General features: G+C 41.6%; 1 protein-coding gene and 1 non-coding gene across 4 annotated transcripts in view; one reads left to right on the top strand and one right to left on the bottom strand.

Annotated features, from left to right (window-relative positions):
• Nucleotides 1-27,533, bottom strand: part of NCKAP5 (NCK associated protein 5) — a 983,044-nt gene that overhangs the window by 656,461 nt on the left and 299,050 nt on the right. The window lies entirely within an intron of this gene.
• On the top strand, nucleotides 6,248-6,353 carry LOC114671571 (U6 spliceosomal RNA). The gene has a single exon (XR_003721610.1). It is a non-coding gene; the product is annotated as a U6 spliceosomal RNA (small nuclear RNA).

Consider the following 27,533-nt stretch of genomic DNA (forward strand, 5'->3'; position numbering starts at 1 on the left):
CCACCCGAGTAGCTGGGACTACAGACGCCCGCCACCACGCCACCCGGCTAATTTTTTGTGTTTTTAGTAGAGATGGGGTTTCACCATGTTAGCCAGGATGGTCTTGATCTCCTGACCTTGTGATCCACCTGTCTAGGCCTCCCAAAGTGCTGGGATTACAGGCGTGAGCCACCATGCCCGGCCTGGATTTTTTGTAAGACAGTAGCGACATTAGTACCTGCAGGGCTCCTCCTGTGAAGACTAAGTGAATGCAGTGCGTAGACCAGTGCTTCTCAGTGGGGGATGACTTTGTATCCCAGGAGACACTGTTGTTTGTCATACCTGGGAGAGAGGGGCTGGTACTGGCTACTAGTGGGTAGGAGCCAGGGATGTTGCTAATCATCCTACAATGCCCAGGACAGCCCCCACCACTAAGATTATCAAGCCCCAAGTAGTGCCCAGGTTGATCCAGACCAAATACTCTCCACGTCTTCAGAACTTAATGATTATCACCCTGCCATCTCTCTACCAACATCTGGCCCCAAGTTACCTGATTGGTAGAACCAAGATTTGAAACAATGTTCCTCTGCCTCCAAAGCTGTATTCTTTTCATCTCAGCATGCTGACTCCCACTGGCAGCAGACTATGGTAATTTTTTCAGGTTGATTTATAGGAGGTGCTGCAAATTGCAAATCATGTTCTCAGTCCCCCAAATTCACTGCATATCTGCTCTCATTATGTCATTTTCAGATGGAGAATAGAGGGTTGAGGCTTGGAGGAACAGAGGAAGCACAATATACAGAAAGTTGACATAGACTGGGATTTTTATCTATTTTGTTTTAAACAGAGCAACTGAGCTCTTATGAGAATCAAGAGATTTAAAACTTAATACAGTTTAGGGGGGAAAGCCAAAGACTCAACTACAGAGGCGGAAGTAGAAGTAGGCTGGAAGTAACTAACAATTTCTGACTTGTCGTGCCACCAGATAGAGCTCATGGAGTCTCCACTGCCCGGGCAGTCCTTAACATCCTTTGAGAGCCAAAGTGTTAAATATGTAAGAGCACTCGATAATGAACGCGTAATTGAAGCATGGGAAAAATCAGACACTGTGAACCCGATTATGATGTGTTGGTAACAAGGAGTGAAAGCACCTAACCTATTCAGTGAGGTCTGCAGATCCATCTACAAATGAAAAAAATATATAAATATTATTCAAAGGGTAGACTAGCTACAGTGCCTCATGTTTAATTTAAAATGCACTTGCATTCAACTTCAGATGAACAGTTCTGAAATGTCATGAAATGCTGGGAACTTTCATGGAAAGAAATCTTGCGGCAATCATAATATTAGAATTTGGTTGCCCTAGGGTGTCCATAATCTTAGGACAAAAAATACTCTTTATGTGGAAATACCCTGTAGTTACTAGGAGCCTTGTATTATAAAGAAAAAGAGAGACAATAAAAAGGAATTTGTTCTAAGGAGGCCTTTAGAGTTTCCTTTAACTGTTTCCTTTACCCACATAGCTTGCCATTAGTACTGCTCTATTACGCTTTCAGAAAGAAGAATCGGATTTTCCACCAAGTCACTGAAGAGGCATGAGAGTGGGATTTGGGCTATTCTGAGATGGAGGCTTCGCTGACAGCAGCCATCCAGATCTAGGTCTGCCTTCCTTTTTCACCTTATTAGCCATTTGCACCTCATAGTCCACAGGCCTGTGGAGGGGGCAAGGGACAACCAGGGGACAGTCATGTGGACAGGGAATAAGGGAGGAGGAGTTGGGGAAAGTGCCTAAAAGAAGAGGGAGTACCAAGCGTGCCTTAAATAACTCACAGGTTTCCAGCTGGCCTAGCAAAAAAGAAATGATATAGAGATGTACACAAGGGTGCGCCAGGTAGAATCTACCTACCAAGGACACCATTGGTCTTAATAAAGAATAGCCAAGTGTTATGGAAGAGAAAAGGAGAATAAATCTGACGAAAGTCGGGGGTGTTGAAAGATGGTCAAGGTGTTTGGAAAGAAATAGAAAGGGAGGATGGGCTTAGCAAATGAGCAGACTCTAAAAGCCCACTGGAATTGTCAAAATTAAGGTTAGACACCAGGGAGAATATTTGTATCATGACACATTGAAATAATAAGTATATTAATGTATCTATCACATTCAATGCTGAGACAGATTATGTACCTTTTGTAATCCACTGAACACTCCAGAATTTAAAAAACGCTAAAGAAGACACACACCGCACTGCAAAGGTGAGAAAAAGGAGTGGTTGCCCAAGACCCCGCTTCTGTTCAACTTCATGAAATCGCCTGTGGAATCTTTTAAATAGGGATTCTGAGAGTCTTCTGGTTTGTGAGGAATCTGAGATTCTAAAGGCTCTCCAGATATACCCCTGAACAGTAACCTTTTACCAGAGGGGCCAGTGGCTAAGACACTGTGAAAGATACAGAGTGTAATACTGAGCATTATTTTTCAGATTTTGGAGGGAATGTGGCCAAGAAAGCAAGATTTTTTTTTTTTTTTTGAGACAGGGTCTCACTCTGTCACCGAGGCTGGAGATTACAGTGGTGCAATCATGGCTCACTGCAGCCTGTAGCCTTCACATCCCAGGCTCAAGTGATCCTTCTAGCTCAGCCTCCTGAGTAGCTGGGTTTACAAGCATGCACTACCACAACCAGCTACTTTTTTTTTTTCTTTTTCTTTTTTTTCTCGTAGAGATGGGGTTTCACCATATTTCACAGGCTGTTCTCAATCCCCCGGGCTCAAGTGATCTACTTGCCTCGGCCTCCCAAAATGCTGGGTTTACAGGCATCATACACCATGCCTGGCTTAAATTTTTTTTCTTATTAAATGTATCAATAATTTTATTTAAAAAGGGGGCATGTTTTGTGTTGCCTTCTAAAAATACATGTTGTGGCAAGCATATAATATCTATTAACAAAAAGAAAAAATTAGTTTGCAAAACTCTTAATTATAGCTTTATTTGATATGTAACTTTCTGCATCATATGGTATTAGTAGCAGCTAAAATATATTGAGGCCCAGGCACAGTGGCTCATGCCTATCACCCAAGGTTTTGGGAAGTTGAATCAGGAGGATCACTTGAGGCCAGGAGTTCAAGATCAGCCTGGGCAACATAGCAAGACCCTGTCTGTACAAAACACTAAAATTAAAAAAATTAGGCGGTGTGGTGGTGTGCACCTGTACTCTCAGCCTATTTGGGAGGTGTAGGAGGGAGGATTGCTTCAGCCCTGGGATTTAAGTTTGCAGTGAGCTATGATTATGCCACTGTACTCTAGTCTGGGCTATAGAGTGAGACCTTGTATTAAAAAAAAGAATAAAGTATTAAGCATATACTATATTCTAAGCACATATTAACTCATTTAATACAGACAGACATACATGCACACACACTCCTGCTGTACCATGTGCTATTATTATTCTCATTTTATGGATTAAAAAATGAGCAAATATGTGTGCAAAAGTATGTGCATGTGTGTGTGTATGTGAGTGTACATGTAGTTTTAGGTAAAAGAATAAAAGATCTCCTAACTGTCCTTGACTGATACAGAATTTTTTTTAGGCTATAATTAATATTCTTGTGTTGTGCTGATTAAGACTTTTATCAGTTCTTAGGCTAAATATAAATATTCATACTCCTTTTTTGTTGACAGGTTTTAATAGTTTAAGATAGATTCGTGGAGAGGGTAAGAGATGAATAGCAAACAATTGATGGATTCTTCTAAAGTTTAACGTTAATGATTAAACAACATCATCTGATGACTTAGCAACTCAAAGACAATAAAACATAACCAAATCTGTCAATTAGCATTTTCATCTTCTCTCCCAACAGAGCTTAATGGCATCTGCAAAATGCAATTTTCAACCCAGAGCTCTTTGACATTTTCTATTTCCTCCCGTGTTCCTCTCCCGTTGTTCCCGTCATGACTGAGAGCAGCAACGTGTTCTGCTCCTTGGTGGCAAATGCATCACCTGCCATTGAAAGGAAAGCAATTATTGTGTCCTCGCTAAATCTCAGGGATGACTTGGGTACTGCTTTTCCACTTAAGTGCATAAACAGCCAACCCAGGACCGGTTTTAAGTGGCTGAACCTTAGCAATAGCAGCTGGGCTACAGGTTGATGTCACCTGAGGTGCCCATTAAAGGTGTGGAAAGCTGCCAGACAAGAATGACTTCCAGTAACTATGACTGACTTCTCCCTAGGGGGAGCATGCCGCATTGACACACACAAAGTGACAAATAACGACCGCGAAGATAGCATTTTGCCTTTATCTTCCTGGTCCTTCAGTTTGAGGACAGTGACAAGGGCGTGGAGGTTAGGCTGTTTCTTGGATGGGTTTCCAGCTGGTGGGAGTGGATGCTATTTACACAACTGTCAGGAATTACAATTCTTCCTCTTCCAGGCAGCTATGTTTAGCTCACATGTGTGCCACACATGTGTAGACCCCTGTCTAACACCACCATCTCTGAACCGTCAAGAAAGAAGATTCTGGGTGACGAGAAAAAGTGTGCCCTCAGGGAGACTACAGAGAGTACCTTGGAGCTTTACATCTAATGAGGATATCTAAATTGTTTTTCTAAGCTTCAGAGTCAAGTGCCCCGACAAAACGGGCTCAGGATAACATTTCCCCTTGAGTTATTTTTAAAATGCACCTTTCTTTTTTCACTGAGCTAAAGAAAATTGTCTTATAAACACCATCAATGCACCAAATGAAAGATTCCACTCTAAATAAATATAGCAAGCCTCTGTTAACCAGAATCCAACTCTCTAACGCACCCAATTAACCAGAATTAAGTTCACTACCTCAAAAGAATAAAAAACCAATACTTAAGAGCATATAATAATTTCAGCCAAAAAAAAAACCCCACAAAATTTTCAGATCTTTTTCTGCAACCACTTGTCTCAGCGGTGCATCTTCTACCTGTTTACACAGAAAATGAGTTTTTAGAATAATGATTGAGGCAATAATCATACAGTCAACGTGTAAACACAGAATTATTGGCATGCTTGTGCTTCAGACTTGAATGTTTTAGGAAATAATGTCCACTGTCTTTGAAAAGAAAATGTTTAAGGATTCTGAGATTAATGATAAAGCAAACAAATTTATATTCACCCCTACGCCTTGGGCTCCTAGTATTGCAGAAAAAAAATAATAAGTGTTTCTTTTACCCTGCTATTTGCTCTGCTTCTAGGGGAGGTCTGGAAGCTTTCCTTCACTTCACAGATGGGTGACCCAAGGTGGGAGGTCAAACGACTTGCTCAGAGGGAGGCAGCATGTCAATACCCAATGCAGGGTTAGACACCAGAGGTGTGGACTGAACCCTTCACGGGCATATCCATCACTGTAGAGGCGTACTGCTTGAAACTACTTTTCCGAAAGCTTCTCTTTGGAGGGAAATTCTGGTCTCAAAAAAATGAAACTTTGATTACCCAGCAACAGGACTCCTTGCCAGCTCTTTTTTGAAATAATTATGAATCTAAAACGTGCCCTCGGTTTCTCTAAATTTCCCTTTAATGTTCACCGGCAGAATGAATACAACACCTCCACAAATTAAGCCTTCCCAGAATTAGTTCAGAAGTGCGCTTTCTATTACTCTGACTAGCAGCTCCTAGAGTTTCATAGGAGATCAGGAGTTAATTCTTTTCAGAGTTGCTCCAGGCTAAAAAGCAGGGGATGATAATGTTTAGGTACTTTTCTCCCTCTTTTTTAGATAAATCCCAGGGCCTGAAGTCTGAAGAGGTCATTAGTCAGCAGATGGTATTATACATCGGAAGCCGAAAGGCTATGGAGTCACTGGGGGCTGGGTCTGAAGCCTGGCTTGAGGCCTTTAATTAGCAATGAGTGTTAATGCTCTCTGCTTTCTTCCATGCCTAGGAAAAGCCATGGCCTTGACAAGCTCAACAAATAGAGTGTGGAAGTGAAGTCACACAGAAAGACTCAATGGTCCTACATTTCTACAGCTACTATCCACATTAGCCACACTCTGTCACCTTGTCCACCACCACTGAATTACTAGTAGAATTGACAGTGGTGGCCATCCAGCATCTTCCTACTTACTTTCAACACTTTCCATAATCATATCTAAGTCCTTAGAGCCAATCAGACTGCATTGCTGAACGCCATGCAAGAGAAAACTTCTCAAATCTCCTTTGCCAACATTTCTATATCATGTTTATTTTGCTCACCTACATAGTGAGGGACTGTACTGGGTGTTGTGTAGAAATGAAAGTGATTAACACACAAGGAAGGTGCTTGTTTCAGCTGCACATGTACTAAAACTGGAATGCTACAGAGAAGATTCGGATGGCCCTGGGCAAGGATGACACCCAAGTTTGTGAAGCACTCCATATAGAAGGGAAAAAATTAAAGACACAAGGGAGGACTTTGCAACCTCCTACGTACATACACAGATTTAGTAGAAGGCGCTGTGGTAAGGGCTGTAGGAGGGACTCAATTTGCTATCAGAAGAAAAGACAAGGGAAGAAGGCCATTAGAAATCTGTTGAGAGATGGTTTATTTCAATGGTTATGTGTGTGGACGCTGGAGCCATCCTGCTTGGATTCAAAGGGTGGCTCTGTGACTTAATGGTCATTTGACCTTGACCAAGTCTCTCAGTCACTTTGTGTCTCAGGTTTCTCTTCTGTAAAATGGGGATAATAATAATAATTCCTGTTTCATAGGGCTTTTAAGAGGATCATGTGAATGAATACATATAAAGCTGGCGCTGTCGTATTAGACATGTCTTTCGAAAGCTGAATTGGAAGTTCTAACGGCGGTGGTAAAGTATCTGTCATGGAGGGCATGCCATGTGACAGATGCTAGCCTGGGCACTCTTATGTTCATAATCTTATTTAATTGAACCTTCCGAGCAAATAGATATTATCACCCAGATTTTAAAAGCTATGGATCACCAGAGTTGAATACGTTGTCTGACATTTCATAGGTGGCCAGTGGCAAAGTGGAGATTCAAGACCATGACTGTCCAGCTCCCAAGTTCATGCTCCTTCTGTCCCTCAGCACTACCTTTGAACATTCCTCTGTATCTACATATAAAAAGAATTTCCTTTTATTGAGTATATGTAGATTGGGCTTGGTTATCAAGCTGTTCTGCAGTCATAACTACCCCTTGAAGGAGGCTGCTGCCCGTTTTAAAGGTGGAATCGCAGTAATGAAGCATGTGGAGCAGCAGATGCCTTACCAGAAAATAATTAGCAAAATTCCTGAATTAGGGTGCCCCTCACACTGCTGCAGTGCAGAAAACAGTGAACTGATTGATGTTAGATTTTTTATCTTGGTAAGAAGGAGCAGGTCAGCTCCTTTACAGCATGTGGCTGAGCTGGGTCTCTACTGTGAATCAAAGAGAATAGAAAGCCAAACACAGGTCCATTTACTTGAGGTCATTCACTACCTTCTATAATAATGACATACATTTGCTGAGTGCTAACTGTGTGATATTCATTGCACTAAGTGTTTTGCATAAAATGTCTTAAGTTTCATATGGCCCAATGGTGCAAACATGTTGTCATTCCCATTTTATAAGTGCCCAGATCTAGACACGGAGCACTAAAGTAACCTGCCCAACCCTTCCTGGTATCCATGGAATGTCTCAGTGGTACTGGGATACAAATGTAGGTACTCTACTTTCTGAGATATAATCACTGTGTTATAGTTTCTTACCCCTTTCACTCTTAATCAAAGCAAAAAAAAAAAAAACTGACTTGAAACAAGCAAATTGCTACACTTGATAATAGAAATATAAGCCAAATCTGAATTATTAGATTGCTAGTAATTCTTATTTGACTATTAATTGGGTGCTTTAGCTGGGTTGGGTGTACCTTTTCCTTTCCTTTAGTTGGATAATTGCAAGTGAAAATTTTGGATATTATCATTCATGTACAGAGAGAGCTAGAAGTTAGCAATTACACAAATCCCCTTAATCCTGTATGTATTTTACCTGCACTGTAAATCTCCTTCATTTTAAATCTGCCACTTGTTCTATAAAAAATGTATAGACCAAGGAACCAAAAAAAGTTAAATAAAAATTTTTGCCTAATGATATATTGATTGTGCATACATATCTTTACTTTTGCATATTCTATGTTGCCATTAAAAGATCCATTAAAAGCTGAATTCAAATAATTATTCACTGCTCACATTACTATGATAATCAATTGCCTATTATGAAAATTATTGCCATCTTTAAGAATTGCTTTGCTAAGTGAAGTAATTAGAACTGATATTTTATTTTCTATTTCAGTTCCAAAAATTGATTTTATATTCTAATCAGAGTGTGGAAATTGGGACATAAATTTTATAAACAAAATGAATGGCTAGTCAGGCTTCCTACTTGACACTTTATATAGTGTGTGGTGTTTTTCAAGGCATCTTGCTCTTGAGAACACACTGCTGATTGCTGTATCTGTCAGGACTAGGTAGGAGAAGTTTTTCGTTTTATAGAGCCTTAAGTATCCGAAATTCCAAGAATTAAGAGGTGTGGGCCTTCAATCAGTACAGAGGGTGGAAAACCACACCTTTTGTCCATTAAAATAGCCACTATTTCTTAGAGTCCCAAGAGAAAAGCAGAGGACAGACAGGTACCATTTACCAACTGTCTTGAGTGTGCCTGGTGTGAAACTCCTGACATATATGTTTTTTCTGTTCCTCATCGTTATCTGCCTAGGTAGTTTATAAGGAAGCAGACTCAGACTAGGAATTTAATTTGTGATCACACACCCAGTAGGTGGCTAAGTTGGGAATTAATCCCGGTCTGCAGGTTCACAAGACCACACTTGTCCTTTCCTCTAACCAGGCCAAGTGCAGACAGCTGAAGTGAACACATCTCAGCACAAGGATCGCGCTTCATTATGATTTTGCCCTTTGGCACAAATGTCTTGGTAATGTTTCAAAAGAAAGTTAATGCCTTCACTTGGTTTTTATGTGATGATGAATTGGAGAGGAAGATCCAGGAAACCACAGGTTGAAGATGCATTTGGAAGCAAAAACACAAATAATATTTTCATATATATTACTGGAACTATGAGGTGAAATGAAAGGAAGAACAAATTTGGTAAAATAAAACAAGATGGTAGTCTCAATTCCAGCTCAGCTAATAAGAAAATGGGAAATTCTGAGTAAGTTCCCTATCTGGGTCTGAAACAGCTCATTTTTTAAATGAAGGGTTAAGCTCTTTAGGTAAGAGTTTCTCTTTTTGCTACACTGGTGGCTGATAAAGTTTATTTCATCTCTAAAAGTGACAGGGAGTAGGGCTTCTGTTTGGCAGAGGTACATCCCTACTGGGTCTCACTGCCACAGGAACAGAAGGGGCACTCATTAAATACTGTCACTCTGTTTTGCCCCCATGATCCCAGGTGTCTATTAGAGAGACGTAAGTGACATTTTTATAATAAATACCAAACAATGAACGTTGTCAGATCCTTTAGGGCCTTGGTCATAGATCAACAGACTTCCTACGGCCATAGCTAGAACTCAGGCCTCTTTCCACTTTGCTTTCTGATTCCCCACTCTCCTTCATTTTATTATCATAAAGAACACAACTTACTAATATGCCAGTAGGGCAGACAATTTTAATTTTTCACATAGTATATGGACCCACACTCAGCATACCTGGGTTTAAATCCAGCTGCTGCTATTGTGTAGCTGAACTTCTTGAACTTCCTCTAAACTTTTCTGGCCTTGGAGTCCTCATTGGTTTGAGATTTCTCATGTCCTTCATGCTCCCAATTCAGGACAACTTGAGATGCAGGCTTACAGAAGCAGTTAACTACTAAGCTGGGGTTCTGCATTAATGCTCTGCTAAATGTCTGTGCTACAGGGATGAGTTCTAATCAGACTGACATAGAAAGAATTTCCCTCCTTATTATGGGGTAAAATTCATACATTACCCCCAGTACTTTAGAATGGGGTTATATTTGGAGATAGGATCTTTAAAGAGCTAATAATGTTCAGATAGGGTGCATAGGGTGGGCCCTAATCCAATATGACTGGTATCCTTGTAGAAGAAAAGATTAGAACATTACCAGAGAGAGACAAGTGGATGCACAGAAAGACGACCACATGAACACACAGCAAGAAGGTGGCCATCTGCAGCCAAGGAGAGGGGTTGCAGAAGAAGCCAATCTTGCCTACACGTTGATCTCAACCTTCTAGCTTTCAGAATTGTAAGAAAATGAATTCCTGTTCTTTAAGCCACTCATTCTGTGGCACTTTGTTATGGCAGCCCTAGCAAACAAATACGCTCATTATACCAATAATCAACTTCCTTGGATAGAATGGACCATTCTTAGGATGAATTTCATGCTGTAGCAGGAAATGCATATGTTTAAACAATTTTGCCCCCAAAGTTAACAAACACTATATAATATGGGCTATACTCAGATATCTAAATATTTTATTCCTTCAAGTACAAACATTTGAATCAAATATTCAAAAATTCTAGATTTTAATATTAGCAAGTAATAGATTCTTGGAATATTTAAAGAGCATGATTGAAGGATAAGCTGAATTATATGGGCTTATTGCATTTTTTGTTTGTTGAAATCAAATATTTGAATTTAATAATTTGGTTAAGAAAATATATAGCAAGTTACCATCACAGACATTTGGTTTTTAATGCTGTGAGGCAGTGGAGTGAAATTCTATCTATAGAGTAATGGCAACATGCTATTCTCTAAGGCTCCCAACAAATGTTCAAAGATGCAGAGTTCCTATAAAAACATACCAGTTCTAAATGCACACGAATGATTCTGTCATTGCATTCTAACTTCTTAGTAACAGAATGTAGTAAGCAAGCATTCAGAGCCTAAGGTCTTTACTCACATACTAGGAAACTGAATCATGCACCCCCATCTTATAGCACAGCCTTCATTCTGAAAGATTAAATCCTATTGCACCATCATTAATCAATTCTTCTCATAGTATTCCAGCAAAAATAATACAATGCGTATCAGGTTCTTTTTTGGTACATAAGAAGACAGGCATAGCTGATTTGCTAAGGCAGGAGGCCTGTTATACGGTGTCATCAAGACTAAAACTACCAAGTATTTTGTGTTTTAGTCCGAAAAGATTTATTTTCTCTTTCCAAGAGAATGTGCTATGACATATATGCTTTCTTTAAAATACAAGGCCATGGCCAGGCATGGTGACTGATGCCTGTAATCCTAGCACTTTGGGAGGTCAAGGCAGGCAGATCACTTGATGTCAGGAGTTTGAGACCAGCCTGGGCAACATGGTGAAACCCTACCTTTAAAAAAAATATACAAAAAGTAGCTGGGCATTTAGGTGCTCACCTGTAATCTTACGTACTCAGGAGGCTGAGGAAGGAGAATTGCTTGAACCTGGGAGGTGGAGGCTGCAGTGAGCCAAGATCTTACCACTGCACTCCAGCCTATGTGACAGAGTGAGACTCCATCTCAAAAAAAAAATAAATAAAAATAAAATACAAGGTCACTTTCCCATTTCTATGATCCTGCCTTATGATCAGTTACATGCAGGGAAAAATTAAAGAAATTTCAACAGAATTAATATAATCTGAATTATTTTGAATTTATCAATTTTCCTTGTTTCTCTCTCTAATAGAGAGAGAATATTTCTTATGTCTCTCAGCAATAGAGAGAAACGAGAAGTTGTGTACATTTTAAAAAATGAGTTTGTCAGAAGAAAGAATCTCCTAGAAATAATGAGAAGTTTATGGAACTTTTTCTCTTTTGATCTTTAAAAAGAACACAAGGCTAAGTCACTGGGCTAAAAAAAATTCTATGAAACAGGTCCTCTGGCCTGTGAATCCATGGCTGCAGGCTATTTTTAACAAAGCATACACACTGTATAGGTTGCTTTGGTCTTTGAAGGTCTTTCAAGGATGAAATAATTCCATGACTTTTGACATTTGAGAATCTTTATGGGTGTGAAAGGGAACTAATTGAACAAGTGGGCTAAGCTGCCAGGAACAGAGATGGAGTAGCCATATTTTAACCAAGCATCGTAATATGCTCAGTGGCAGCCATTAATTTATTTCTGCCAAGACAGATGGCCTTCTCCTTGATACCAATGGGGAAAAAATAATTAAGAAAATCTAGAGCCAGAATGGAAAAGATAGGCTGTCTTTTGACAAGGTGATTCTTCAGTTTGCAATTAACAACTGATAAAGTACTACGCATGTTAACTTTGGGGAAGAAAAGCTAGTCATTTGAAATACTAATCTCACTTTCTTTTCAAGCTACCTTTCACTGGTATCTGCCCTTTCTGTCCCATCCTGCAAGTAGGCCATACATTTTACAGAAAACAATTTAAAAGAATGTCAGTAGATATCAGCTATAATTCTAGAAACTTCTGCGTGGTCTTTGGTTTTACATATATGGTTTCAGAAGCAAATCCAGTGGGCATTGCTAACAGTCACACGGTTTGGCTTCTGGGTGTTAGAAAGCAAACCTCCACTCCCGTGCCCTACAGACACTCTCTTCACTGGAATTCTCAAAATACAAGATCCCTGGCCAGCAAATTATTATGTTTTTAAAATTATACTAACTGCCATACATATCAAGGACGGCTTTTCATGGGGCAAAAGGGAATCATTTAAGAATTCCATCAGATCACAGCAGTAGCAAGTTATTCACACCTACCTTGAGTTGACTAGCAATTTTTTTGTATCTTGGAGGTAACTGGCTTTTTGTTGAAATTGAGAATAATAAATTCTAGCTCTTACTACAGTAATGAAAATCAGCTCTTGGTCTCTTCATCTTGAAGAATGTGCAGAGAACTAATTTCCCCTCAGAGGTCCTTTGCTCTGGACAGACTAAGTTTTACCAAAAGAACACATGGTATTTCAAACATTGGAAGACTTAGCCTTCTTTTCCTCCTCCTCTCTTTTCATTCCACAAATATTTATTAAGACTTCATTTTGCCTTAAGTTGGATCCTCTGTAATTGCCATAATATTCTATTATTTTGACTTACAACAATGGCTCTGGATACCCCTTGACAATGCATAAGAAAGAGGAGATGAGTAAGATACACGACCTATCTGTAAAGATCTTATAAACAAGTTGACGAGCCAACAGTGAGGTAACAAGAATATAACAAGTGAGTGTTGTATAAGAATATACAAGAGTGAGGTAACAAGACCTATAACAAGAATCCTTGGTGAACCTAACTTGAGTGGCATTAAATAATAAAGGTAGTAAGAGTTCAGAGACGGCAAAAATCCCTACTACAAAAGTAAGCAGTGATTTCTTTTTGAATGAAGAGATGAATATAAATCTTAAAAGTACATTTGGAAAACACGACATTCTATCACAGAAGCATTCCATTCCTCATGCTTATTGCACCTGTGTTTTCTTCCTTACCTCAGCAGCCAGCGGACATCCTCAGAAGTAATATTGTTTCCACACTTCTCATGCAACATTGTGAAAATGGTTTTCCTTAGATACCATTCTAGTCACCTGCTTCATACAAACCACTCTAGCTGTTCATACATCTTTTCAATCAGATTATAATATTTACCTATGACCTTGTTTTAACTGTTGTCAATTCAATTAATTCCATTTACCTATGAATGAAATCACTAAGACCATTAGATCAAATGGATTCCGTGTTATCTTCTACAACCACATTCTTTTACCCCATGGAAAAAAAAAAAAACACTTATTAGAGTATACATACAGCTATAAAGATGTCAGAATATAGCAACATAAAAATGACCAACTGGGCCAGACCCAGCACCTATCTCTGACTTGTCACTCTGGAGGTGAGCAGATTTTTTCTGTACCCACACACTTGAAGGTCATGACTAATTCCCCTCACTAACAAGAACTCCTTCAGGCAATGCTTCTAAAGGGGATAACGTGGAGTGGGCTCTCTTTCTTAGAGGAACATAGTGATGCTCCATTGGGAAGAGAAATACGTAATTCAAAGAAAACCTTCAGGTAATTTTTATATTTTATTCAATCCATCCTCAGGTCCACACTACTGAAAATCATTACTGTATTGTACATATTTCTTCTTGATATCAAGCTCAGTGAGTACCAAACTAACTTCTCTTATCTATTATCAATCTGTTATCTGAGAATGCATCAAGATAATTCAAGGTTATCCATATTTCACAATACTGGTGTTCAAATGTCCTCCCATATTTGCCAACTGTTAAGTAAAGTAATACAGCACCCACCACACTTAACCACTCTAGATTATCCATTTTTTTTTTTTTTTCTTTTACCAGTATCTCTCCACCCACACTGTAAACTCCTATCTTTCCTGTCTTTACATTTCCAGCACCTGGGACAGAGCCTGGACTTTAAAGTTGTATAGAACCACATTAAATTGCCATTTTTTGCCACTTAACCGTGGTTGCATAGTGGCAATTTCATAAGGTTCAACCTAATAATTGTAAGCCATGACTAATGAATAGAAGAATTTTAAACAGGATCTAAACATTCTTTAGGGCTTCAGGGAAAGGAAATGGGGGAGGGAAGGAAACTAAGATTTCCTGAGATTTTGATGCAGTAGGTCTGGGGTGGGACCCAGGAAGCAGCATTTTAACTAGTATCGCAGATGATCTGATGCAGATGCCCCACAGACCATGTTGTGACAAGTGATGCCTTTAGGGACACAAAGGGAGTAGAATAAGCTTCTGGTCAGTTAGAAGGCAGCAGGAGACAAGGCTACTCCCAACTCCTCCTTTTCATGCAAATCATCTTCATCCCATCCAGAGTAAGCTGTGTGAGCCAGAGTCAGAGAGCCCTGGGCAGTTTGCATGGCTGTCCTTATCAGGTCTTATACTAGTATGCTTTTTTTCCAGAGGTATTTTGTTCTTTGGAAAGTCCCTAGCAGCTTTGTGCCTGCCACTCAACAATACCCCCTCCAGCCACCATCTGCACTGTGTATATGCAAGGTGGAATCATTCAGCTCTTGCATTCCCAAGTATTCCTCGTTTAGGAAAAGGGTTCTCTAATGTGCTCAGAGACAAAAGCACCCAGAGGTCACTGTGTTCTTTGTTCAAGTGGCTGCAATGTCTGAAAACACAAGGGACTTCTTGACAGATTTCACAGTGTTGTGATTAATTAGTGCCCATACTTGACAGGCTAGGAGGTCACCAGAATGGTCCCTGCAGGATGGTGCAACATCTCTCCATGTCAGAGCAGTGAGGGACAGGTGGATGATGATTTCCACAACTAGATGGGAGGTAGTGTAGAGTGGGCTGCAGCTGCAGGCTCATCAGATCTCAACTCGCTTGATCCCACCTTCTAAGGTATACTAAAGGTGAAGGCTTATTCATTGAAAATCAGCAACACAAATCCTCCAAGGCAACGCATCACAGATTGTGTGATGCACTGAAGGACATGCTGTGTTAATGACTGCATTTGTTACAATTTGCACAGTGCATCCTGCTAGGCAGCGCTCATAAGGGACAGCACATTGAACTTATCATGTTATGTCACTGAACATATGCAGTGAGATGAAGTATCAGCACACTATTCATTGCGTATGTTTCCGAGGGTTTCCAGATTAATAGCTATCTTGAAGAATATTAAAAAAAATCATAGGTTTAATGTACACATATACATGAAAGTAAGAAACATGTTAGTAGCAAAAAATGACAAATACATTGCCTACAAAAAGAAACACATGTATCTGCACGTTTAAAAAAAAAGGATAATAAAACCTGTGCTCAGAGCAGAGGATTATCACAGAGGCCGACAGTATAAGGAAAATGTAAAAGGACAAAAATAAAAAAAAATTCTAGTGTTTGAAAAATTTTAGTGTTTATGTCTAAAACTGAGATGGGACTATCAAAATCTGAATTTCATCCATCCATGCATCCATCCATCCATTCAACCATCCATCCATTTACCCACCCAATAAATATTGATTGAATGCAAACTATGTTCAGATACTGCGACAGACAGGATGTAATCATATGTAAATGACATCTTAAGTTCTCTGAACTCACGGAGCTTAAATTCTACTGTGGGAGTCAGACCCAAACATACAAGTTTAAATCTGAATTCATGTAGCCATAAGCAGTAGTATAAATGCTGAACAAACTTGGGAGTTGGAAGGATGTGATTTGTAGCTTTTGCCATAGTGTAAGTGCACCCACCCTGGACAATTTCAGTCTAACAATGTGATGTCACTGGATGAGGAGTTAGAAAGAGATGTGTACAGTTAACTCTCTGGAGCAGTATGAGTCAGCCCCAGCTCACCCTTGGACGTGATGTGAAGAAGCAAAGTTGGGTAAGGGGCCAGAGACTGCAGGGAATGATGGCTCTTTTAGGCAGGTGTCAGTCATTCTTCAATTAGTGACATTTGGACAGAGACCTGAATAAAGAGAAAAGGAGTAATAAAAATGTGGCCAGTCACAGTGACTCATGCCTGTAATCCCGGCACTTTGGGAGGCCGAGGTGGGTGGATTGCTTGAGGTCAGGAGTTTGAGACAAGCCTGACCAACATGGTGAAATCCCTGTCTCTACTAAAAATACAAAAATTAGCTAGGCAGTGGTGGCGCGTGCCTGTAATCCCAGCTATTTGGGAGGCTGAGGCAGGAGAATCGCTTGAACCTGGGAGGCAGAAGCTGCAGTGAGCTGAGATTGCGCCATTGCACTCCAGCCTCGGCGAGAAAGTGAAATTTCATTTCCAAAAAAAAAAGGAATAAACAAAACATGAGGCAGGGAGTTGAGGATGGGGGGGAGAAGAGTGAGCACAAAGACAACACCGAGCACAGAGGAAGCACTGCACTGCACTGCAGCAAAGGTACTCCCTGCAAAAATGAGAACAGGAATGACCAGTTAGGGGTGGTTTGCATTCATCTAGGCAAGAAGTGCAAGTGACTTGATGCAGAGTGGTAGAAGTGATGTGAAATGCTTAGATTTGGGATACATTTGTGAGGTAGACTTACTTGAAGTCACCGATGGGTTGGATGTGAAAAGGGTAATTGAGGAGTCAAAGGCAATCTGGAGAAAGACTCTTAGTTAGCTTTTGCTGATAATATATACCACCATTAGATGCAATGGGGAAGACCAAATCAAAACTTTGTGTAGATTAAAATCAAAAGCTCTGTTTGGGTCATTTTAGGTTAGAATTATTGACAGACATGTGGAGATGTCAAGCAGGTAGCAGGATATACAAAAGTCTAAAGGTCAGAGGAAGTCAGGGATGAAGATATATGAAGATATGAATTTGGAAGTCATCCAACTATCGATGATATTAGTGACTATGCCATTGGTGCGTCGTTTGAGGACCAATGCCTTAGAGAATAATGACAGATATTCAGCCTTTAAGGGGCTCCTGGGGAGGAGGCAAACTTTTATAGAAGAGGTGTGAAGCACTGCCCCAAAATATCTCCTGTTAAGCTCTTCCTGTCTCAGAAGCTACAGACTTTAACAGATACTCCATTTTCACGGCCTGGGAAGTGAGGAGCGCCTCTGCCCGGCCGCCCCATTGTCTGGGAAGTGAAGGGCGCCTCTGCCCGGCTGCCCCATTGTCTGGGAAGTGAAGGGCGCCTCTGCCCGGCCGCCCCATTGTCTGAGAAAAGAGAAGCGCCTTTGCCAGGCTGCTGCTGTGCAACCCTCCAAGTGTGAAGTGACAGCCTTGTGTGTGATCTTTCTGCCCTCCCCAAGTTTGCATTTTCAACATTAAAGTTTACTTTTAAATTAAAAAAAAAAAGATACTCCATTTTCATCATAGTCCTGTTAAAATCCATATTAATACTTACTAACAAACTAATAGAGATTTCCCACCTGTCAACCTGACTAGAGAACTGGGTGTGTGATGTTCAGAATATGGAGCAATGGTTCTCAACCCTCGCTACACATTATAATCACCAAGTAGATTTGAAAAATGCTGATACCTGAGACCCATCCCAGTGATTCTAGTTTAATGGTTGTGCAGTGGCGAAAAGCATGGATTTCTTTTAAGGTGTAAACTGGACAAGGGATAGGAAAGGTGGTGATGGAACCAAAGAGTTGAAGGTCTCAATAATGTTGAGGATACTTGCCAAATCATCTAGTAAGACAGGAGTTGTGATCTGCACGTGGGGTGATTTCACTGTGACTTTGAAGGTGGTTCAAGATGTAATATGGGAGCGGAGATGGAGTAGAGCAAAAGATCAATGGGGATAAAGGAAGTGTAGTTACTGAAGGCCAGGGTGTTGGGAAATTCCTAGGAGGTTTGGGGTGTGAGCTATGATAGCAGGAGCAGAGATGGAAGATGACTGAGCCAAAGAACCAGGAGGCAAAGACTTCAGTGACTGAGGAGACAAGAAGAACAATTATTTGAGGACAGCAAGAAGCAGCAGCAGGAAGTGTTTATGCAGGACTGAACCTGAAAGTTTCATATCCAATCAATGAGAGACTTCTGGTAGGTTTCCCTATAAATTATATTCTAAATCTGACAATTTCTCATCACTTCCACCACTCCACCCCACTCTAAGCAACGTTTGCCTCTTACCCATCCATGGAGAAGGAATAAAATGGCCCAAATATGGTAGTAGAAAGCAGGGACAATACCAACCTCAAATCCAAGCCATGCATTTGCAGGAATGCAAAGAAGTGGGCAACAACACATCTATTTGAAACAGCTGCAGGGATGCAAAATCTTCAGAATGGGGTCTATATCCAGCGAAAGCTGTTAAGTGGTGTATTCCGAGAAGAGGAGAGATTGATGATGATAGACTGTGAATTTGACAGGATTTTCAGAGGATGAGATGGGATGAGAAATTGGGCCACATACGAGTTTGCTGAGATGTGTGAGATTAAGAGATTTGGCTATTAATGGATTTCCAGCGCTGCTTAAATTTCTAGTGTTAGCTAAGGCAAAACATGTTAGAAAAGATGTGATTTGTCTCACAGCCTCTTAGAGAACCGTCCTAGGGTGATGGTCTCAAATATTCTAATTAGCCATATGGTAGCTTCCAGGGCTGCGGGCCCCTCACAGAGCATGGGTTTGCAAAGTGGCCTATGCAAGGAGCACTGGGTGATACGGTCATCAGACTGGGCTACAGCCCTCACGAAACACAAGGATGAGAACTTGTGAATGAATGTGTGTCATCAAGCTCCATCCACGGATAGTGATGCAACAGGAGGGCCTCTTTCCAGTAGAGTGGGAATCACCCTGGTGTGCATTACCGAGTAACACATCCAGTTAATGACACTTGGCTACAGCTTGCTCGCCAGAAGACTTGAGTCATTTTAACAAATGGAAGACTGGGTGAATTTCTGTGAGCTCTGACAAGTACAAACTCTTTTCGTAGGCTCGTTGAGGACTGAGTGTTGCAGTTGCCTCATCACTGTCGTGGGCCCTGCCCTGAAAATGAACATGCTTGTTGAACCAAACATTGACTGCCACATGTGAAATATAAAACAATCTTACTCCCTGATTTGTGAAATTATTTATGTTAAAAGTTCTACAAAGCTATATACATAGAGATAAGGCTGGAAGGAAATACTCCTAAACGTAGTAATGTTATGGATAATGTATTTTTTTCTCTTTATTCTTTTTGGTGCTTTTCTCAGCTTTCTACTATAAGGTCGTAAAACTTTCAAAATTGTGTGGGGGGAGTTAATTATAAAGTACAAATACTCAACCAGGCATGGTGGCTCACATCTGTAATCCCAGCACTTTGGGAGGCCAAGGTGAGCGGATCACCTGAGGTTGGAAGTTCGAGATCAGGCTGACCCACATGGAGAAACCCCATCTCTACTAAGAGCACAAAATTAGCCGGGCAAGGTAGCGCATGCCTGTAATCCCAGCTACTCGGGAGGCTGAGGCAGGAGAATTGCTTGAACCCAGGAGGCGGAGGTTTTGGTGAGCCAAGATTATGCCATTGCATTCCAGCCTGGGTAACAGGAGTGAAACTCCATCTCAATAAAATAAAATAAAATAAAATAATAAAGCATAAATAGTCTACAATGGCATTCAGAAGGAAATCTGGACTGTCCTACGCCACCCATGTTGTTTGGCTGCTGTCCTCTCCCTCCCCGTCCCCGTTTCATTCTGGCCTTCCCTCTGACCTGTATGTGTATTAGGCCTCTCTGGGAGAATTTACCAATTCTTTTTTTTTTTTTTTTTTTTTTGAGACGGAGTCTCGCTCTGTCACCCAGGCTGGAGTGCAGTGGCCAGATCTCAGCTCACTGCAAGCTCCGCCTCCCGGGTTCCCGCCATTCTCCTGCCTCAGCCTCCCGAGTAGCTGGGACCACAGGCGCCGCCACCTCGCCCGGCTAATTTTTTGTGTTTTTAGTAGAGACGGGGTTTCGCCGTGTTAGCCAGGATGGTCTCGATCTCCTGACCTCGTGATCCACCCGTTTCGGCCTCCCAAAGTGCTGGGATTACAGGCTTGAGCCACCGCGCCCGGCCGAGAATTTACCAATTCTTAACAAGTGCCTTTCCCTGAGAATTGCTTTCTGACCTACAAGGCTGGGCCCACAGCACGCACGTGTCATGGCACAGCTGTGCCTTCGGACCAAATCAGCTAAACCAGAAGACAGAGTCCTTCTTTTGGCAATTTTAATTTATCACAGAGATTATAATTGGGTTTAAAATACGTGCTTGAACCAAAGTGACAAACCTTGAGCTCTGTGGCCGCTGCTTTCTGTGATGGGGCAGGAGACATAGAAAACTGTCTTGCAGAAGGGACGGATGAAAATTAGCAGGCAGAGAGAAAATGGATGTGGAACAGGGATAGCATTCTACCTATGATCCTAAAACCTATTCCCTGTTTTCAGACTTCTCAGAGATGTGCCATTACCCCAACATGCTTGCAGCACTTGCTGAGTGTCTGCCGCTCAAGTTAGCTCCCCTCACCTTAAACTAGAAAGTTCCTGTCTCTCATCCCTTCTCTCCCTGCTTCCACTGCTGAATTAAAAATTTAAAAATTCAGTAATGAAGTAAAAATTCATTCAAGTTTCAAACAAGTGACCTTCAGAATATAATCACTTAATAAGCAGGGAGCGATTCAGTACATCTGTGTGTGTAGTTTTATTTGGGGAGTACAGTTTAGAAATCATTCCAATTGGCCGGGCGCGGTGGCTCACGCCTGTAATCCCAGCACTTTGGGAGGCCGAGACTGGCGGATCACGAGGTCAGGAGATCGAGACCATCCTGGCTAACACGGTGAGACCCCGTCTCTACTAAAAATACAAAAAATTAGCCGGGCCTGGTGGTGGGCGCCTGTAGTCCCAGCTACTCAGGAGGCTGAGGCAGGAGAATGGCGTGAACCCGGGAGGCGGAGCTTGCAGTGGGCCGAGATCGTGCCACTGCACTCCAGCCTGGGAGAGACAGCGAGACTCTATCTCAAAAAAAAAAAAAAAAAGAAATCATTCCAATATTATATATCTCTATGCATTTGTTTTATTCATGTATCTACTGTGACAAAAACACAAAAAACTGCATTTTTGGGGTGGGAGTAATTTTTGGAAATTATGAATAACAAAGTTACAACCCAACTACAGGCAACATTACCATGTTTTCACATCCCCAAAGGCCCTACTGCCAACACTGTGGCCACCATTAACCACACATCATACTGCAATTTATAAGCTATTGATCACGAGAAATGCGGGCCCAAAAACTGGCTCAAAGCAAAAAAAATAATAATAATAAAAAATCTTTTTCTCCTGACTGCCCCCTTCTCCATGCTATAAAATACAATGCAGACAACATTTTCCTGCTGATGGTTAATAAGCGAAGGACAATTCAATATCCAGTAAAGGTGATTTATCTTATCAAGACTGTGACCTGCTGCCCAGCTGGGAAGGATTTACAAGGAATAAGAAGACACATGACAAAGAAAAGCTGAAGTTTAGAAAATTCCCAAAGACATAAAGCAAATAAGGAAAATAAGTAAATACCAAAATATTTCTTCTTAGAGGTCTTCCAGTACTGGTGTGTTCTCTCTTATGCTGAGTAATATAAAATATGTCCTTCCAAATATAACTCTCAAGCACTTTTTTCCCAAAAGCAGTTTATTTTGAGCACACAACCCTCTCTACCTCACACTCCTTAACAATCTAAAAATGCTGTGTCAAATCTTTTCACTGTTTTTTCTTTATCCACAAAAAGGGGATATTTTGATCATTTTTAGGCAGTAAACTCAAGTTCTATATTCCCTCCCGCCTAGCATTTGGCTTAGGGGAATCATTATGTTGTTTCCCTAGAAGACAGAACATAAGGTGAGTGAATTTGCTTTTTCCAGCCACTACCCTGGCTGCCCTAGGTAGAAGAGAGTTTCCAGTTAACGGGAGGAAAACTGCACATTAGAAAAGCCTGCCGCGGTGGACTTGACGTCTGCTCTGCACAGCAGCACATACCTGGTTCACACTCAGCCTCCCCTTCTCCCACCTGCCTGACCTCCTTGTGTTCCTGGATGAAGCGGTAAGAATGACGTCTTCCTTGAATTTCCCCAGTGCTGTCTTCCTCAACGGCACTTGATAAAGTGGAGAAATGAATATTCTGCTTCCTAATGAGAATACACAGTTTTAAAACATCTCCTTCCCTAGCACTGCAAGTTGGTGCCATTAGCTTGTCACGCTTGTTTTTTGTTTGTTCATTTATCATGGAAACTCATTTCTTCCACTTTGAAACCATTAGGTTCACATGTTTGACATTTTACAGATCCTCTTGGCAGAACCTCTTGGAAAACACAAAGAAATAAGTCCAGAGTAGCCCATTGGCTTTACGTCTTGAATATCTCTTCAGACAGTTCACTTCCTTGCAATGCCTCCACACTATTGTACCCTCAACTCTTGCCTGGTCTATAGAACTACCCTCTTCTCTGAATTTGTGTTTCCAGCTGGCCTATCTCTTACTTACTCTCAGCAACCAGGGTAAGTTTAATTATATTTTTAAATTTTAAAATAATTTTAGACTCACAAGAAGTTGTCAAATTTTGGCAGAGATTTCCCTGTACCTTTCACATAGATTTCTCAATGATAACCTTCTACACAACCACATGCATAACATTCAGGAAATGGATATTAGTCCAATCGTATCAACCAAACTCAGAGTGATCCTACAAAAATGCAAACCTGGCTGGGAGTGGTGCTTCATGCCTATGATTCCAGCACTTTGGGAGCCTGAGGTGGGAGAATCACCTGAGCCCAGGAGTTTGAGATCAGCCTGGGCAACATAGTAAGACCCCATCTCTACAAGAAAGCTTAACAATTAGCTGGGTGTGGTGGCACACACCTGTAGTCCTAGTTACTCAGGAAGCTGAGGTGGGAGGATCACTTGAACCCAGGATTTTGAGGTTAAAGTAAGCTATGATTGTACCATCACACTCCAGCCTGGGCAACAAAGAAAGACCCTGTCTCTAAAAAGAAATGAAAATATATAAATAAATAGATATGCAAACCTGACCATACCACCTCTCCCCTACTTTGCTAAAATGTATTACAGCCTCCCATTACTCTTACAATACAGACCAAAATCCTTAATCTGATGCACAAATAGTCTGACTAGCACTTTGGTTTGGCCAAGACAGTTTTGATTCTCACCTGCTGTGCCAATGAATGATCCCATTTCACACGTCAGCACCCTTAAAATTGTGGTAGTTTGGATAATAAATTATGGCCATCCCACAGTGAGCTCTGGATGGTCTGGTCCTGCCTACACAGACCTGTGGCTTTGTTTTACACCTGTCCCCTTCTTGCTCTGAGCCCCGGTGACATAGACTCCCTTTTAGTCCTCAGGATGGGAGGAGGATGCACAAAAGCCACAAGACCTTTGCACATGTTGTTGTCTCTGCTTGGAGAGAATACTATTTCTTCCACCTTCCCCCCTCACACCCTCTCCCTCCCTCTCCTTCCCCCTTCACCTGGTCAGCTCCTACTTGTCTTAGCTCAGATAAATCTTCCGCAGACTAGATCACATCTCTCTATTAAATGTCCTCACACACCCTGAGCCACATCTTTGAATTGCTTATTACAGTTGTAATTTGACATCTGTATCTATCTATACATGACAAGTGAGCCCAAAGAAGGTAAGGGGGAGTATGTGTGTTTGTAGAACATCACATCCCCGGAGCCAGCATGAAGCTGGTGGACAATTACTTTACAGTTATCGACTGAATGGGTGACAGCTTAGTTGATGTGTTCATAAACAACACAAGCAAATTGGTTAATAGCTTCAGGAAAAAGGAAAAAAATAAAAATAAAAACCACTCACAGGGCCTCCTCTGCAGACTGGTACCCCTATGGCCCATTTAATGATTTAAAAGCCAGGCTTTGGAATGAGACAGGCCCAAGTGTGAAACTTGGTACCTGTAAACTGAGGAAATTTATGCCAGTAATATAACTTCTTTGAGCCTTAATTTTTTTCATCTGTAAATCATAGTGGTAGGAGTAATGGTAATAGTGTTAATAATAATAAAGTCATCTACTCTATAAAAGTCTTATGAGGTTTGAATGAGAAAGTGTACCTTGCTTAACACACACATCATTAGGTAAGTGTTAGCTCTTATTACTATTTGGCTAAAGGTGTCTCAAAGACATCATTTCCTTTGTGTCTAAGATGATTTTCTTGTTTCCTAAAAGACACACAAGGAAGAGGCAATGCTCTTCACCTGGCATGGCTCCCTCTTCACCTGTGCCCCCACCCCAGGACTTCCCCATCCTCCTGTGCTATCCTCCTTGCAGCAATCCAGGCCAAACCTGGGTGTCTGCCAGACCCACTCCTCTCTCTCATGCCACACATTGCATCTCAGGAAAGCATGTCTGCTTTCTCTTCAAAATATATTCAGTATCTTACCACTCCCCATCACCCCACAGCCACCACCTCCATCTGCCAGCTTATTGCAACAGCTTCCAAGTGGGCCTATCTTCTCTAGCCTTTGTCCTTCAGAATAGCCTCAACAGGGCAGCCAAAATGATGCTGTTAAAATGTAAAGCACATCATGCCATTCCTTTCCTCAAGCCCCTCCAAGGTTTTCCATTTTCTATGAAAAAAAAAAAGCAACTGGCCTCTGGAGGGGTGACAGGACCTGCAACCTACCTCCTGTCTTGGATCCCCTATAGCTCATCGCTTCTCTCCTTCAGGTATTACCTCAAGGGAGACCCTCTCACCACCACCCATTTAAAACCTAAATAACCAACAAACTTCACACTCTGTATCCTCCTCCCTGTTTTATTTCTCCGTAGCATTCATCACCTTCTATACATTTTTGTTATTTTCTTGATAGCCCTTCTCCCCGACTAGAATGGAAGCCCCATGAGGACAGGTCTGTTCTCTCCTTGCTGTTCCTCTAGCATCTGACACTGTGCCTGACATGCAGAAGGTGCTCAATAAATATATCTTGAATGTATACACAAAAGAATAAATGAATGCACAAATGCAGGATTCATCAGTGCTCCCAGAGCAAGAGCTGTCCTACACATGCAATTTGGGATATGTTATGAGGCATAGACAAGAGGTCTGAAGGCCTGACTAGAGTGTGTTGGGTAGAGCCACAGAAAGAGGAGAATGAATTAGCTGGGGTGGGCTACCTATTAGACTCCTGAGGGCTACACAGACTTGGCCCTGACATTGGACTTGCTGAGTGGCTGAGTGTAGTCGAGGCATGGGGATGGGTGCACTGATGGCTGAGCATGTACAAAAGAGCATGCGTTCACATTCAGAGAATGCTCTGACCAGGTGGGCCTGCCAGACAGAGATTTATATGGACTGCCGAAACTCATGGAGATGTCTGCTGGAGAAGACTCAGGACAGAAATCCCACTGGCCTGAGGGCTAACATGAGGCAGTTTTAGTACTAGCCAAGCTCATTTCCCATTGTCAATTTGAATGAAATTTCCAGAACATGTACTGAGAAATTGGCTCATGATACATTGTCCAGATGTTGGCAAAATAAAAGCCAAAAAGGAATATTTAAAGTCAGCTGTTTCTCTTGTGACTCCACAGCTCTTTTGCCAAACATGCAAGCTTGTCGTGTTAGAAGCTGAAGCCTGAGCCAAGGTCTTGGGTGGACAGGACTTGAAGGAATCTTTGGGCCATATTCAAACAATCTTGGACTGAGTAGTGGACACTAAATTCTCCATTAGAATACAGCTATTCAAAAACTCAAGGGAAGTGAACTGAGAGGCAAAAACTCAGAGCATTAGTATTGGAACCTTGTAAAATCAGCCTGCAAATCTGAGGAATGAACCACGTTAATGTCACCAAAAGGCATGAAGCACATATGGGAGGAAGTAATGGGATTATCACCTACTATCTGAGGCAGAAGGCATTTTTGGAGTCTTTAAGACTAGAAGATACCTTAGAGACCCTCTGCTCCCAGTTTCCTATATCCATCTCTACCCTGGACTTCTGAGTTCAGTTCTCTATGAAAGTTGGTCAGAGAGGGTAACATCAGGACATTCGCTGAATATTGAAGTCACATCAACCTGACGTCTCAATTTGATATGGATAGAAGACAGGGAAATACTGGGTAGAAGAGGGTGGTTCCCCAGCAAAACCACACCCTCAAGCATGGAGACCCACAGTCCTAAGTGGGAACAGGCATTTCTGTTTTTGTACCCAAAAAGTTGCCTTTTGGCCTGACATACACCCCTATCCTGTCACATAAACCCCAAACCCCAGGCTCCAGAAGCAGATGAGGAGGCAAGAAAAGCAGAACAGTGGAATGATGCAGCAAAGAAAGAGAGAAGAGGAACGTCTGAACAATGAGAGGTTCAGCTGGGGGCAGTCGGGGAGGAGTTCAGCCGCTGGACAGTCAACTCCAGGGGAAGATCATCTTCCCTCTCCATCCCCACTTCCAGCTCCCCATCCATCCCACTAAGAGCTACCTCCACCACTCAATAAAACCCCCCGTCCATCCTTCAAGACCTGCTTCTTCCAGGATGCTGGACAAGAGCTCAGGATACAGAAAGCTGTCACACTGGCCCTCTATCCTTGCAAAAAGTGAATGGCAGGGCTAAAAGGACACAATGTAACACATGGCCACTTGGGCTCCTGCACCCGTCTGTCTGCATGTTCTCTCCCTCCCCCCCAGGGGTTTGGGCAGTGAGGTGACAGAATAGGAAAGCCACAGCCCTGTCACACATCTCCCATTTCAAATTCTTATTCCCTATATGCATTATATAATACTTAACTCAAGCTTCTTCTTTAGAGACAAACTTCCTTTCCTATTTCTGGTAGATTAGTTATCTTTTTCCTTTTTCTTTCTCTTTTCTCTCTCTCCTTTTTTGTTTTGTTTTGTTTTGTTTTGTTTGAGACAGGGTCTCTCCATGTTGCCCAGGCTAGACTTGAACTCCTGGTCTCTAGCAATCCTCCCACCTCAGCCTCCCAGTAGATGGGGCAATAGGCATGCACCACCGTGCCTGGCTCAGTTCTGTGTTTAATTCTTGCCTACAGGGTCCCCTGTTGTTATCATTACACATCATGTTGGGTTAAGGAACAAAATCCCCATCGGGCTTGGCCTGGGGGATTCTTAGCAGTTGGTCTGACACATCACCCAATAGATAAGAAGGTTCTAAAGAAGGGAATTAAATTGTCTAACAACAACCAACTTATTAATGATGGAAGCAATTTCACAGCTC

Source organism: Macaca mulatta, chromosome 12 (assembly GCF_049350105.2).
Source record: "Macaca mulatta isolate MMU2019108-1 chromosome 12, T2T-MMU8v2.0, whole genome shotgun sequence".
NCBI classification, from domain to species: Eukaryota; Metazoa; Chordata; class Mammalia; order Primates; family Cercopithecidae; genus Macaca; species Macaca mulatta.